Below are 13,142 nucleotides of genomic sequence, written 5' to 3'. Positions count from 1 at the left end.
GATGCATCTTGCTGCCTTTCCAATGAAGCAAGTTTAATTTAGTAATAGGTGAAAAACCATCCTTACAAAGGTGTTAATCAGAGACTTGGCTTTGTGGACACTTTTCAGAGAACAAATTTGTTAGCATAAAAATAAAGCCAGAAAATGAAGAGCTGTTTAATCACTCAATTGGATTTTTCTGCCAGCATATTTTTTTTCTCTGCAACCCACTGCTAAATTGTGCTTCCTAGCTGTTTTTATAAAATCACTGAATCAAATCTAACTCTGATTACATCAGAGAAGGCCAGGTACCCTACACCATAACAGGGGGTTTGAAATTTTGACTTGTCTACTTAAAGATCACCAAAATCTGATAACAAGGTCAATTAGGTCCCTGGGTGGGATTGAACCACCAACCTTATGGTTAATAGCCGTACATACTAACTGATTGCGCCACAGAGACACTTTGCAAAAGCACATACTGACAAATGCTAAAAAGCATTCATCTAAAACGTTTCCTAGAAAAACTTAAAAAAGTCAATAATCTGGAGAGTTTTTGTAAGATGTTTCTTCTATCAACCAACGAAGAAACACATTGGTACTTTCCCATGATGAGTAAGTGCTTCAGGATCTCTTGCACTTACATGTGCAGCAGAGTACAGCAATGGAAGCATGCTGGGCCCATAACCCAGAGGTAGGCAGATTGAAACTATCCTCTGCTATATGCATTTTTTTGTTTGTTAATTAAAGTAATCCAAAACTGGGATTGATATTTTGGCTCTTTTATTTTTACTTAAAGTACAATAACTTTTACCATTTTAATTTGTTTTAATAGTATATTGACAGTATTGTTTTCTTTCAAAAATCCACTTCATTTTCTTTACCCTATTATTAAAATGGTAATTGACAAAAACAAACTACATTGTCACCAGAAGAGCAATACAAAATGTACAAGTGATATATTAAAATCATCTTTCCAGCTTGAATTTCAATGATGCATTGGGTCAATAATTTTGTGAGAAACATCTTCACCCTTAAATAAAGATTTTCTTAATTCCTTACCTGTGTGCTAATTAGATATCACCTTGTTTTCACATTAAACAGACTTCCACATGAGAAAGCAGCAAGGATGCAGTGGCGTTAATGTTTCCTGGTGTCAACCTGTATTATTTCAGTAGACATTGAAATGAGGATACATCTTGCTGCCTTTCCAATGAAGCAAGTTTAATTTAGTTATAGGTGAAAAACCATCCCTACAAAGGTGTTAATCAGAAACTTGGCTTTGTGGACACTTTTCAGATAACAAATTTGTTAGCATAAAAATAAAGCCAGAAAATGAAGAGCTGTTCAATCACTCAATTGGATTTTTCTGCCAGCATATTTTTTTTCTCTGCAACCCACTGCTAAATTGTGCTTCCTAGCTGTTTTTATAAAATCACTGAATCAAATCTAACTCTGATTACATCAGAGAAGGCCAGGTACCCTACACCATAACAGGGGGTTTGAAATTTTGACTTGTCTACTTAAAGATCACCAAAATCTGATAACAAGGTCAATTAGGTCCCTGGGTGGGATTGAACCACCAACCTTATGGTTAATAGCCGTACATACTAACTGATTGCGCCATAGAGACACTTTGCAAAAGTCCATACTGACAAAGGCTAATAAGCATTCATCTAAAACGTTTCCTAGAAAAACTTAAAAAAGTCAATAATCTGGAGAGTTTTTGTAAGATGTTTCTTCCATCAACCAACGAAGAAACACATTGGTACTTTCCCATGATGAGTGAGTGCTTCAGGATCTCTTGCACTTACATGTGCAGCAGAGTACTGCAATGGAAGCATGCTGGGCCCATAACCCAGAGGTAGGCAGATTGAAACTATCCTCTGCTATATGCATTTTTTTTGTTAATTAAAGTAATCCAAAACTGGGATTGATATTTTGTCTCTTTTATTTTTACTTAAAGTACAATAACTTTTACCATTTTAATTTGTTTTAATAGTATATTGACAGTATTGTTTTCTTTCAAAAATCCACTTCATTTTCTTTACCCTATTATTAAAATGGTAATTGACAAAAACAAACTACATTGTCACCAGAAGAGCAATACAAAATGTACAAGTGATATATTAAAATCATCTTTCCAGCTTGAATTTCAATGATGCATTGGGTCAACAATTTTGTGAGAAACATCTTCACCCTTAAATAAAGATTTTCTTAATTCCTTACATGTGTGCTAATTAGATATCACCTTGTTTTCACATTAAACAGACTTCCACATGAGAAAGCAGCAAGGATGCAGTGGCGTTAATGTTTCCTGGTGTCAACCTGTATTATTTCAGTAGACATTGAAATGAGGATACATCTTGCTGCCTTTCCAATGAAGCAAGTTTAATTTAGTAATAGGTGAAAAACCATCCCTACAAAGGTGTTAATCAGAGACTTGGCTTTGTGGACACTTTTCAGAGAACAAATTTGTTAGCATAAAAATAAAGCCAGAAAATGAAGAGCTGTTTAATCACGCAATTTGTTTTTTTTTTGCCAGCATATTTCTTTTTCTCTGCAACCCACTGCTAAATTGTGCTTCCTAGTTGTTTTTATAAAATCACTGAATCAAATCTAACTCTGATTACATCAGAGAAGGCCAGGTACCCTACACCATTACAGGGGGTATGAAATTTGACTTGTCTACTTAAAGATCACCAAAATCTGATAACAAGGTCAATTACGTCCCTGGGTGGGATTGAACCACCAACCTTTTGGTTAATAGCCGTACACACTAACTGATTGCGCCACAGAGACACTTTGCAAAAGTACATACTGACAAATGCTAATAAGCATTCATCTAAAACGTTTCCTAGAAAAACTTAAAAAAGTCAATAATCTGGAGAGTTTTTGTAAGATGTTTCTTCTATCAACCAAAGAAGAAACACATTGGTACTTTCCCATGATGAGTGAGTGCTTCAGGATCTCTTGCACTTACATGTGCAGCAGAGTACAGCAATGGAAGCATGCTGGGCCCATAACCCAGAGGTAGGCAGATTGAAACTATCCTCTGCTATATGCATTTTTTTGTTTGTTAATTAAAGTAATCCAAAACTGGGATTGATATTTTGGCTCTTTTATTTTTACTTAAAGTACAATAACTTTTACCATTTTAATTTGTTTTAATAGTATATTGACAGTATTGTTTTCTTTCAAAAATCCACTTCATTTTCTTTACCCTATTATTAAAATGGTAATTGACAAAAACAAACTACATTGTCACCAGAAGAGCAATACAAAATGTACAAGTGATATATTAAAATCATCTTTCCAGCTTGAATTTCAATGATGCATTGGGGCAACGATTTTGTGAGAAACATCTTCACCCTTAAATAAAGATTTTCTTAATTCCTTACCTGTGTGCTAATTAGATATCACCTTGTTTTCACATTAAACAGACTTCCACATGAGAAAGCAGCAAGGATGCAGTGGCGTTAATGTTTCCTGGTGTCAACCTGTATTATTTCAGTAGACATTGAAATGAGGATGCATCTTGCTGCCTTTCCAATGAAGCAAGTTTAATTTAGTAATAGGTGAAAAACCATCCTTACAAAGGTGTTAATCAGAGACTTGGCTTTGTGGACACTTTTCAGAGAACAAATTTGTTAGCATAAAAATAAAGCCAGAAAATAAAGAGCTGTTTAATCACTCAATTGGATTTTTCTGCCAGCATATTTTTTTTCTCTGCAACCCACTGCTAAATTGTGCTTCCTAGCTGTTTTTATAAAATCACTGAATCAAATCTAACTCTGATTACATCAGAGAAGGCCAGGTACCCTACACCATAACAGGGGGTTTGAAATTTTGACTTGTCTACTTAAAGATCACCAAAATCTGATAACAAGGTCAGTTAGGTCCCTGGGTTGGATTGAACCACCAACCTTTTGGTTAATAGCCGTACATACTAACTGATTGCGCCACAGAGACACTTTGCAAAAGCCCATACTGACAAAGGCTAATAAGCATTCATCTAAAACGTTTCCTAGAAAAACTTTAAAAAGTCAATAATCTGGAGAGTTTTTGTAAGATGTTTCTTCCATCAACCAACGAAGAAACACATTGGTACTTTCCCATGATGAGTGAGTGCTTCAGGATCTCTTGAACTTACATGTGCAGCAGAGTACTGCAATGGAAGCATGCTGGGCCCATAACCCAGAGGTAGGCAGATTGAAACTATCCTCTGTTATATGCATTTTTTTTGTTAATTAAAGTAATCCAAAACTGGGATTGATATTTTGTCTCTTTTATTTTTACTTAAAGTACAATAACTTTTACCATTTTAATTTGTTTTAATAGTATATTGACAGTATTGTTTTCTTTCAAAAATCCACTTAATTTTCTTTACCCTATTATTAAAATGGTAATTGACAAAAACAAACTACATTGTCACCAGAAGAGCAATACAAAATGTACAAGTGATATATTAAAATCATCTTTCCAGCTTGAATTTCAATGATGCATTGGGTCAACAATTTTGTGAGAAACATCTTCACCCTTAAATAAAGATTTTCTTAATTCCTTACCTGTGTGCTAATTAGATATCACCTTGTTTTCACATTAAACAGACTTCCACATGAGAAAGCAGCAAGGATGCAGTGGCGTTAATGTTTCCTGGTGTCAACCTGTATTATTTCAGTAGACATTGAAATGAGGATACATCTTGCTGCCTTTCCAATGAAGCAAGTTTAATTTAGTAATAGGTGAAAAACCATCCCTACAAAGGTGTTAATCAGAGACTTGGCTTTGTGGACACTTTTCAGAGAACAAATTTGTTAGCATAAAAATAAAGCCAGAAAATGAAGAGCTGTTTAATCACGCAATTTGATTTTTTTGCCAGCATATTTCTTTTTCTCTGCAACCCACTGCTAAATTGTGCTTCAAAGATGTTTTTATAAAATCACTGAATCAAATCTAACTCTGATTACATCAGAGAAGGCCAGGTACCCTACACCATAACAGGGGGTATGAAATTTGACTTGTCTACTTAAAGATCACCAAAATCTGATAACAAGGTCAATTACGTCCCTGGGTGGGATTGAACCACCAACCTTTTGGTTAATAGCCGTACACACTAACTGATTGCGCCACAGAGACACTTTGCAAAAGTACATACTGACAAATGCTAATAAGCATTCATCTAAAACGTTTCCTAGAAAAACTTAAAAAAGTCAATAATCTGGAGAGTTTTTGTAAGATGTTTCTTCTATCAACCAACGAAGAAACACATTGGTACTTTCCCATGATGAGTGAGTGCTTCAGGATCTCTTGCACTTACATGTGCAGCAGAGTACAGCAATGGAAGCATGCTGGGCCCATAACCCAGAGGTAGGCAGATTGAAACTATCCTCTGCTATATGCATTTTTTTGTTTGTTAATTAAAGTAATCCAAAACTGGGATTGATATTTTGGCTCTTTTATTTTTACTTAAAGTACAATACCTTTTACCATTTTAATTTGTTTTAATAGTATATTGACAGTATTGTTTTCTTTCAAAAATCCACTTCATTTTCTTTACCCTATTATTAAAATGGTAATTGACAAAAACAAACTACATTGTCACCAGAAGAGCAATACAAAATGTACAAGTGATATATTAAAATCATCTTTCCAGCTTGAATTTCAATGATGCATTGGGGCAACGATTTTGTGAGAAACATCTTCACCCTTAAATAAAGATTTTCTTAATTCCTTACCTGTGTGCTAATTAGATATCACCTTGTTTTCACATTAAACAGACTTCCACATGAGAAAGCAGCAAGGATGCAGTGGCGTTAATGTTTCCTGGTGTCAACCTGTATTATTTCAGTAGACATTGAAATGAGGATGCATCTTGCTGCCTTTCCAATGAAGCAAGTTTAATTTAGTAATAGGTGAAAAACCATCCTTACAAAGGTGTTAATCAGAGACTTGGCTTTGTGGACACTTTTCAGAGAACAAATTTGTTAGCATAAAAATAAAGCCAGAAAATAAAGAGCTGTTTAATCACTCAATTGGATTTTTCTGCCAGCATATTTTTTTTCTCTGCAACCCACTGCTAAATTGTGCTTCCTAGCTGTTTTTATAAAATCACTGAATCAAATCTAACTCTGATTACATCAGAGAAGGCCAGGTACCCTACACCATAACAGGGGGTTTGAAATTTTGACTAGTCTACTTATAGATCACCAAAATCTGATAACAAGGTCAATTAGGTCCCTGGGTGGGATTGAACCACCAACCTTTTGGTTAATAGCCGTACATACTAACTGATTGCGCCACAGAGACACTTTGCAAAAGTTCATACTGACAAAGGCTAATAAGCATTCATCTAAAACGTTTCCTAGAAAAACTTTAAAAAGTCAATAATCTGGAGAGTTTTTGTAAGATGTTTCTTCCATCAACCAACGAAGAAACACATTGGTACTTTCCCATGATGAGTGAGTGCTTCAGGATCTCTTGCACTTACATGTGCAGCCGAGTACTGCAATGGAAGCATGCTGGGCCCATAACCCAGAGGTAGGCAGATTGAAACTATCCTTTGCTATATGCATTTTTTTTGTTAATTAAAGTAATCCAAAACTGGGATTGATATTTTTGCTCTTTTATTTTTACTTAAAGTACAATAACTTTTACCATTTTAATTTGTTTTAATAGTATATTGACAGTATTGTTTTCTTTCAAAAATCCACTTCATTTTCTTTACCCTATTATTAAAATGGTAATTGACAAAAACAAACTACATTGTCACCAGAAGAGCAATACAAAATGTACAAGTGATATATAAAAATCATCTTTCCAGCTTGAATTTCAATGATGCATTGGGGCAATGATTTTGTGAGAAACATCTTCACCCTTAAATAAAGATTTTCTTAATTCCTTACCTGTGTGCTAATTAGATATCACCTTGTTTTCACACTAAACAGACTTCCACATGAGAAAGCAGCAAGGATGCAGTGGCGTTAATGTTTCCTGGTGTCAACCTGTATTATTTCAGTAGACATTGAAATGAGGATACATCTTGCTGCCTTTCCAATGAAGCAAGTTTAATTTAGTAATAGGTGAAAAACCATCCCTACAAAGGTGTTAATCAGAGACTTGGCTTTGTGGACACTTTTCAGAGAACAAATTTGTTAGCATAAAAATAAAGCCAGAAATGAAGAGCTGTTTAATCACTCAATTGGATTTTTTTGCCAGCATATTTCTTTTTCTCTGCAACCCACTGCTAAATTGTGCTTCCTAGCTGTTTTTATAAAATCACTGAATCAAATCTAACTCTGATTACATCAGAGAAGGCTAGATACCGTACACCATAAGAGGGGGTTTGAAATTTTGACTTGTCTACTTAAATATCACCAAAATCTGATCACAAGGTCAATTACGTCCCTGGGTAGGATTTAACCACCAACCTTTTGGTTAATAGCCGTACACACTAACCAATTGCGCCACATAGACACTTTGCAAAAAGTACATACTGACAAAGGCTAATAAGCATTCATCTAGAACGTTTCCTAGAAAAACATTAAAAAGTCAATAATCTGGAGAGTTTTTGTAAGATGTTTCTTCCATCAACCAACGAAGAAACACATTGGTACTTTCCCATGATGAGTGAGTGCTTCAGGATCTCTTGCACTTACATGTGCAGCCGAGTACTGCAATGGAAGCATGCTGGGCCCATAACCCAGAGGTAGGCAGATTGAAACTATCCTTTGCTATATGCATTTTTTTTGTTAATTAAAGTAATCCAAAACTGGGATTGATATTTTTGCTCTTTTATTTTTACTTAAAGTACAATAACTTTTACCATTTTAATTTGTTTTAATAGTATATTGACAGTATTGTTTTCTTTCAAAAATCCACTTCATTTTCTTTACCCTATTATTAAAATGGTAATTGACAAAAACAAACTACATTGTCACCAGAAGAGCAATACAAAATGTACAAGTGATATATAAAAATCATCTTTCCAGCTTGAATTTCAATGATGCATTGGGGCAACGATTTTGTGAGAAACATCTTCACCCTTAAATAAAGATTTTCTTAATTCCTTACCTGTGTGCTAATTAGATATCACCTTGTTTTCACATTAAACAGACTTCCACATGAGAAAGCAGCAAGGATGCAGTGGCGTTAATGTTTCCTGGTGTCAACCTGTATTATTTCAGTAGACATTGAAATGAGGATACATCTTGCTGCCTTTCCAATGAAGCAAGTTTAATTTAGTAATAGGTGAAAAACCATCCCTACAAAGGTGTTAATCAGAGACTTGGCTTTGTGGACACTTTTCAGAGAACAAATTTGTTAGCATAAAAATAAAGCCAGAAAATGAAGAGCTGTTTAATCACGCAATTTGATTTTTTTGCCAGCATATTTATTTTTCTCTGCAACCCACTGCTAAATTGTGCTTCAAAGATGTTTTTATAAAATCACTGAATCAAATCTAACTCTGATTACATCAGAGAAGGCCAGGTACCCTACACCATAACAGGGGGTATGAAATTTGACTTGTCTACTTAAAGATCACCAAAATCTGATAACAAGGTCAATTACGTCCCTGGGTGGGATTGAACCACCAACATTTTGGTTAATAGCCGTACACACTAACTGATTGCGCCACAGAGACACTTTGCAAAAGTACATACTGACAAATGCTAATAAGCATTCATCTAAAACGTTTCCTAGAAAAATTTAAAAAAGTCAATAATCTGGAGAGTTTTTGTAAGATGTTTCTTCTATCAACCAACGAAGAAACACATTGGTACTTTCCCATGATGAGTGAGTGCTTCAGGATCTCTTGAACTTACATGTGCAGCAGAGTACTGCAATGGAAGCATGCTGGGCCCATAACCCAGAGGTAGGCAGATTGAAACTATCCTCTGCTATATGCATTTTTTTTGTTAATTAAAGTAATCCAAAACTGGGATTGATATTTTGTCTCTTTTATTTTTACTTAAAGTACAATAACTTTTACCATTTTAATTTGTTTTAATAGTATATTGACAGTATTGTTTTCTTTCAAAAATCCACTTAATTTTCTTTACCCTATTATTAAAATGGTAATTGACAAAAACAAACTACATTGTCACCAGAAGAGCAATACAAAATGTACAAGTGATATATTAAAATCATCTTTCCAGCTTGAATTTCAATGATGCATTGGGGCAACGATTTTGTGAGAAACATCTTCACCCTTAAATAAAGATTTTCTTAATTCCTTACCTGTGTGCTAATTAGATATCACCTTGTTTTCACATTAAACAGACTTCCACATGAGAAAGCAGCACGGATGCAGTGGCGTTAATGTTTCCTGGTGTCAACCTGTATTATTTCAGTAGACATTGAAATGAGGATGCATCTTGCTGCCTTTCCAATGAAGCAAGTTTAATTTAGTAATAGGTGAAAAACCATCCTTACAAAGTTGTTAATCAGAGACTTGGCTTTGTGGACACTTTTCAGAGAACAAATTTGTTAGCATAAAAATAAAGCCAGAAAATAAAGAGCTGTTTAATCACTCAATTGGATTTTTCTGCCAGCATATTTTTTTTCTCTGCAACCCACTGCTAAATTGTGCTTCCTAGCTGTTTTTATAAAATCACTGAATCAAATCTAACTCTGATTACATCAGAGAAGGCCAGGTACCCTACACCATAACAGGGGGTATGAAATTTGACTTGTCTACTTAAAGATCACCAAAATCTGATAACAAGGTCAATTACGTCCCTGGGTGGGATTGAACCGCCAACCTTTTGGTTAATAGCCGTACACACTAACTGATTGCGCCACAGAGACACTTTGCAAAAGTACATACTGACAAATGCTAATAAGCATTCATCTAAAACGTTTCCTAGAAAAACTTAAAAAAGTCAATAATCTGGAGAGTTTTTGTAAGATGTTTCTTCTATCAACCAAAGAAGAAACACATTGGTACTTTCCCATGATGAGTGAGTGCTTCAGGATCTCTTGCACTTACATGTGCAGCAGAGTACAGCAATGGAAGCATGCTGGGCCCATAACCCAGAGGTAGGCAGATTGAAACTATCCTCTGCTATATGCATTTTTTTGTTTGTTAATTAAAGTAATCCAAAACTGGGATTGATATTTTGGCTCTTTTATTTTTACTTAAAGTACAATAACTTTTACCATTTTAATTTGTTTTAATAGTATATTGACAGTATTGTTTTCTTTCAAAAATCCACTTAATTTTCTTTACCCTATTATTAAAATGGTAATTGACAAAAACAAACTACATTGTCACCAGAAGAGCAATACAAAATGTACAAGTGATATATTAAAATCATCTTTCCAGCTTGAATTTCAATGATGCATTGGGGCAACGATTTTGTGAGAAACATCTTCACCCTTAAATAAAGATTTTCTTAATTCCTTACCTGTGTGCTAATTAGATATCACCTTGTTTTCACATTAAAGGGACTTCCACATGAGAAAGCAGCAAGGATGCAGTGGCGTTAATGTTTCCTGGTGTCAACCTGTATTATTTCAGTAGACATTGAAATGAGGATGCATCTTGCTGCCTTTCCAATGAAGCAAGTTTAATTTAGTAATAGGTGAAAAACCATCCTTACAAAGGTGTTAATCAGAGACTTGGCTTTGTGGACACTTTTCAGAGAACAAATTTGTTAGCATAAAAATAAAGCCAGAAAATAAAGAGCTGTTTAATCACTCAATTGGATTTTTCTGCCAGCATATTTTTTTTCTCTGCAACCCACTGCTAAATTGTGCTTCCTAGTTGTTTTTATAAAATCACTGAATCAAATCTAACTCTGATTACATCAGAGAAGGCTAGGTACCCTACACCATAAGAGGGGGTTTGAAATTTTGACTTGTCTACTTAAATATCACCAAAATCTGATCACAAGGTCAATTACGTCCCTGGGTAGGATTTAACCACCAACCTTTTGGTTAATAGCCGTACACACTAACCAATTGCGCCACATAGACACTTTGCAAAAAGTACATACTGACAAAGGCTAATAAGCATTCATCTAGAACGTTTCCTAGAAAAACATTAAAAAGTCAATAATCTGGAGAGTTTTTGTAAGATGTTTCTTCCATCAACCAACGAAGAAACACATTGGTACTTTCCCATGATGAGTGAGTGCTTCAGGATCTCTTGCACTTACATGTGCAGCCGAGTACTGCAATGGAAGCATGCTGGGCCCATAACCCAGAGGTAGGCAGATTGAAACTTTCCTTTGCTATATGCATTTTTTTTGTTAATTAAAGTAATCCAAAACTGGGATTGATATTTTTGCTCTTTTATTTTTACTTAAAGTACAATAACTTTTACCATTTTAATTTGTTTTAATAGTATATTGACAGTATTGTTTTCTTTCAAAAATCCACTTCATTTTCTTTACCCTATTATTAAAATGGTAATTGACAAAAACAAACTACATTGTCACCAGAAGAGCAATACAAAATGTACAAGTGATATATAAAAATCATCTTTCCAGCTTGAATTTCAATGATGCATTGGGGCAACGATTTTGTGAGAAACATCTTCACCCTTAAATAAAGATTTTCTTAATTCCTTACCTGTGTGCTAATTAGATATCACCTTGTTTTCACATTAAACAGACTTCCACATGAGAAAGCAGCAAGGATGCAGTGGCGTTAATGTTTCCTGGTGTCAACCTGTATTATTTCAGTAGACATTGAAATGAGGATACATCTTGCTGCCTTTCCAATGAAGCAAGTTTAATTTAGTAATAGGTGAAAAACCATCCCTACAAAGGTGTTAATCAGAGACTTGGCTTTGTGGACACTTTTCAGAGAACAAATTTGTTAGCATAAAAATAAAGCCAGAAATGAAGAGCTGTTTAATCACTCAATTGGATTTTTTTGCCAGCATATTTCTTTTTCTCTGCAACCCACTGCTAAATTGTGCTTCCTAGCTGTTTTTATAAAATCACTGAATCAAATCTAACTCTGATTACATCAGAGAAGGCTAGGTACCCTACACCATAAGAGGGGGTTTGAAATTTTGACTTGTCTACTTAAATATCACCAAAATCTGATCACAAGGTCAATTACGTCCCTGGGTAGGATTTAACCACCAACCTTTTGGTTAATAGCCGTACACACTAACCAATTGCGCCACATAGACACTTTGCAAAAAGTACATACTGACAAAGGCTAATAAGCATTCATCTAGAACGTTTCCTAGAAAAACATTAAAAAGTCAATAATCTGGAGAGTTTTTGTAAGATGTTTCTTCCATCAACCAACGAAGAAACACATTGGTACTTTCCCATGATGAGTGAGTGCTTCAGGATCTCTTGCACTTACATGTGCAGCCGAGTACTGCAATGGAAGCATGCTGGGCCCATAACCCAGAGGTAGGCAGATTGAAACTATCCTTTGCTATATGCATTTTTTTTGTTAATTAAAGTAATCCAAAACTGGGATTGATATTTTTGCTCTTTTATTTTTACTTAAAGTACAATAACTTTTACCATTTTAATTTGTTTTAATAGTATATTGACAGTATTGTTTTCTTTCAAAAATCCACTTCATTTTCTTTACCCTATTATTAAAATGGTAATTGACAAAAACAAACTACATTGTCACCAGAAGAGCAATACAAAATGTACAAGTGATATATAAAAATCATCTTTCCAGCTTGAATTTCAATGATGCATTGGGGCAACGATTTTGTGAGAAACATCTTCACCCTTAAATAAAGATTTTCTTAATTCCTTACCTGTGTGCTAATTAGATATCACCTTGTTTTCACATTAAACAGACTTCCACATGAGAAAGCAGCAAGGATGCAGTGGCGTTAATGTTTCCTGGTGTCAACCTGTATTATTTCAGTAGACATTGAAATGAGGATACATCTTGCTGCCTTTCCAATGAAGCAAGTTTAATTTAGTAATAGGTGAAAAACCATCCCTACAAAGGTGTTAATCAGAGACTTGGCTTTGTGGACACTTTTCAGAGAACAAATTTGTTAGCATAAAAATAAAGCCAGAAATGAAGAGCTGTTTAATCACTCAATTGGATTTTTTTGCCAGCATATTTCTTTTTCTCTGCAACCCACTGCTAAATTGTGCTTCCTAGCTGTTTTTATAAAATCACTGAATCAAATCTAACTCTGATTACATCAGAGAAGGCTAGGT

The sequence above is a fragment of the Pseudophryne corroboree genome, unplaced genomic scaffold (assembly GCF_028390025.1).
Source record: "Pseudophryne corroboree isolate aPseCor3 unplaced genomic scaffold, aPseCor3.hap2 scaffold_1561, whole genome shotgun sequence".
In the NCBI taxonomy this organism is placed as follows: Eukaryota; Metazoa; Chordata; class Amphibia; order Anura; family Myobatrachidae; genus Pseudophryne; species Pseudophryne corroboree.
Note: the sequence above shows the minus strand (reverse complement) of the source record.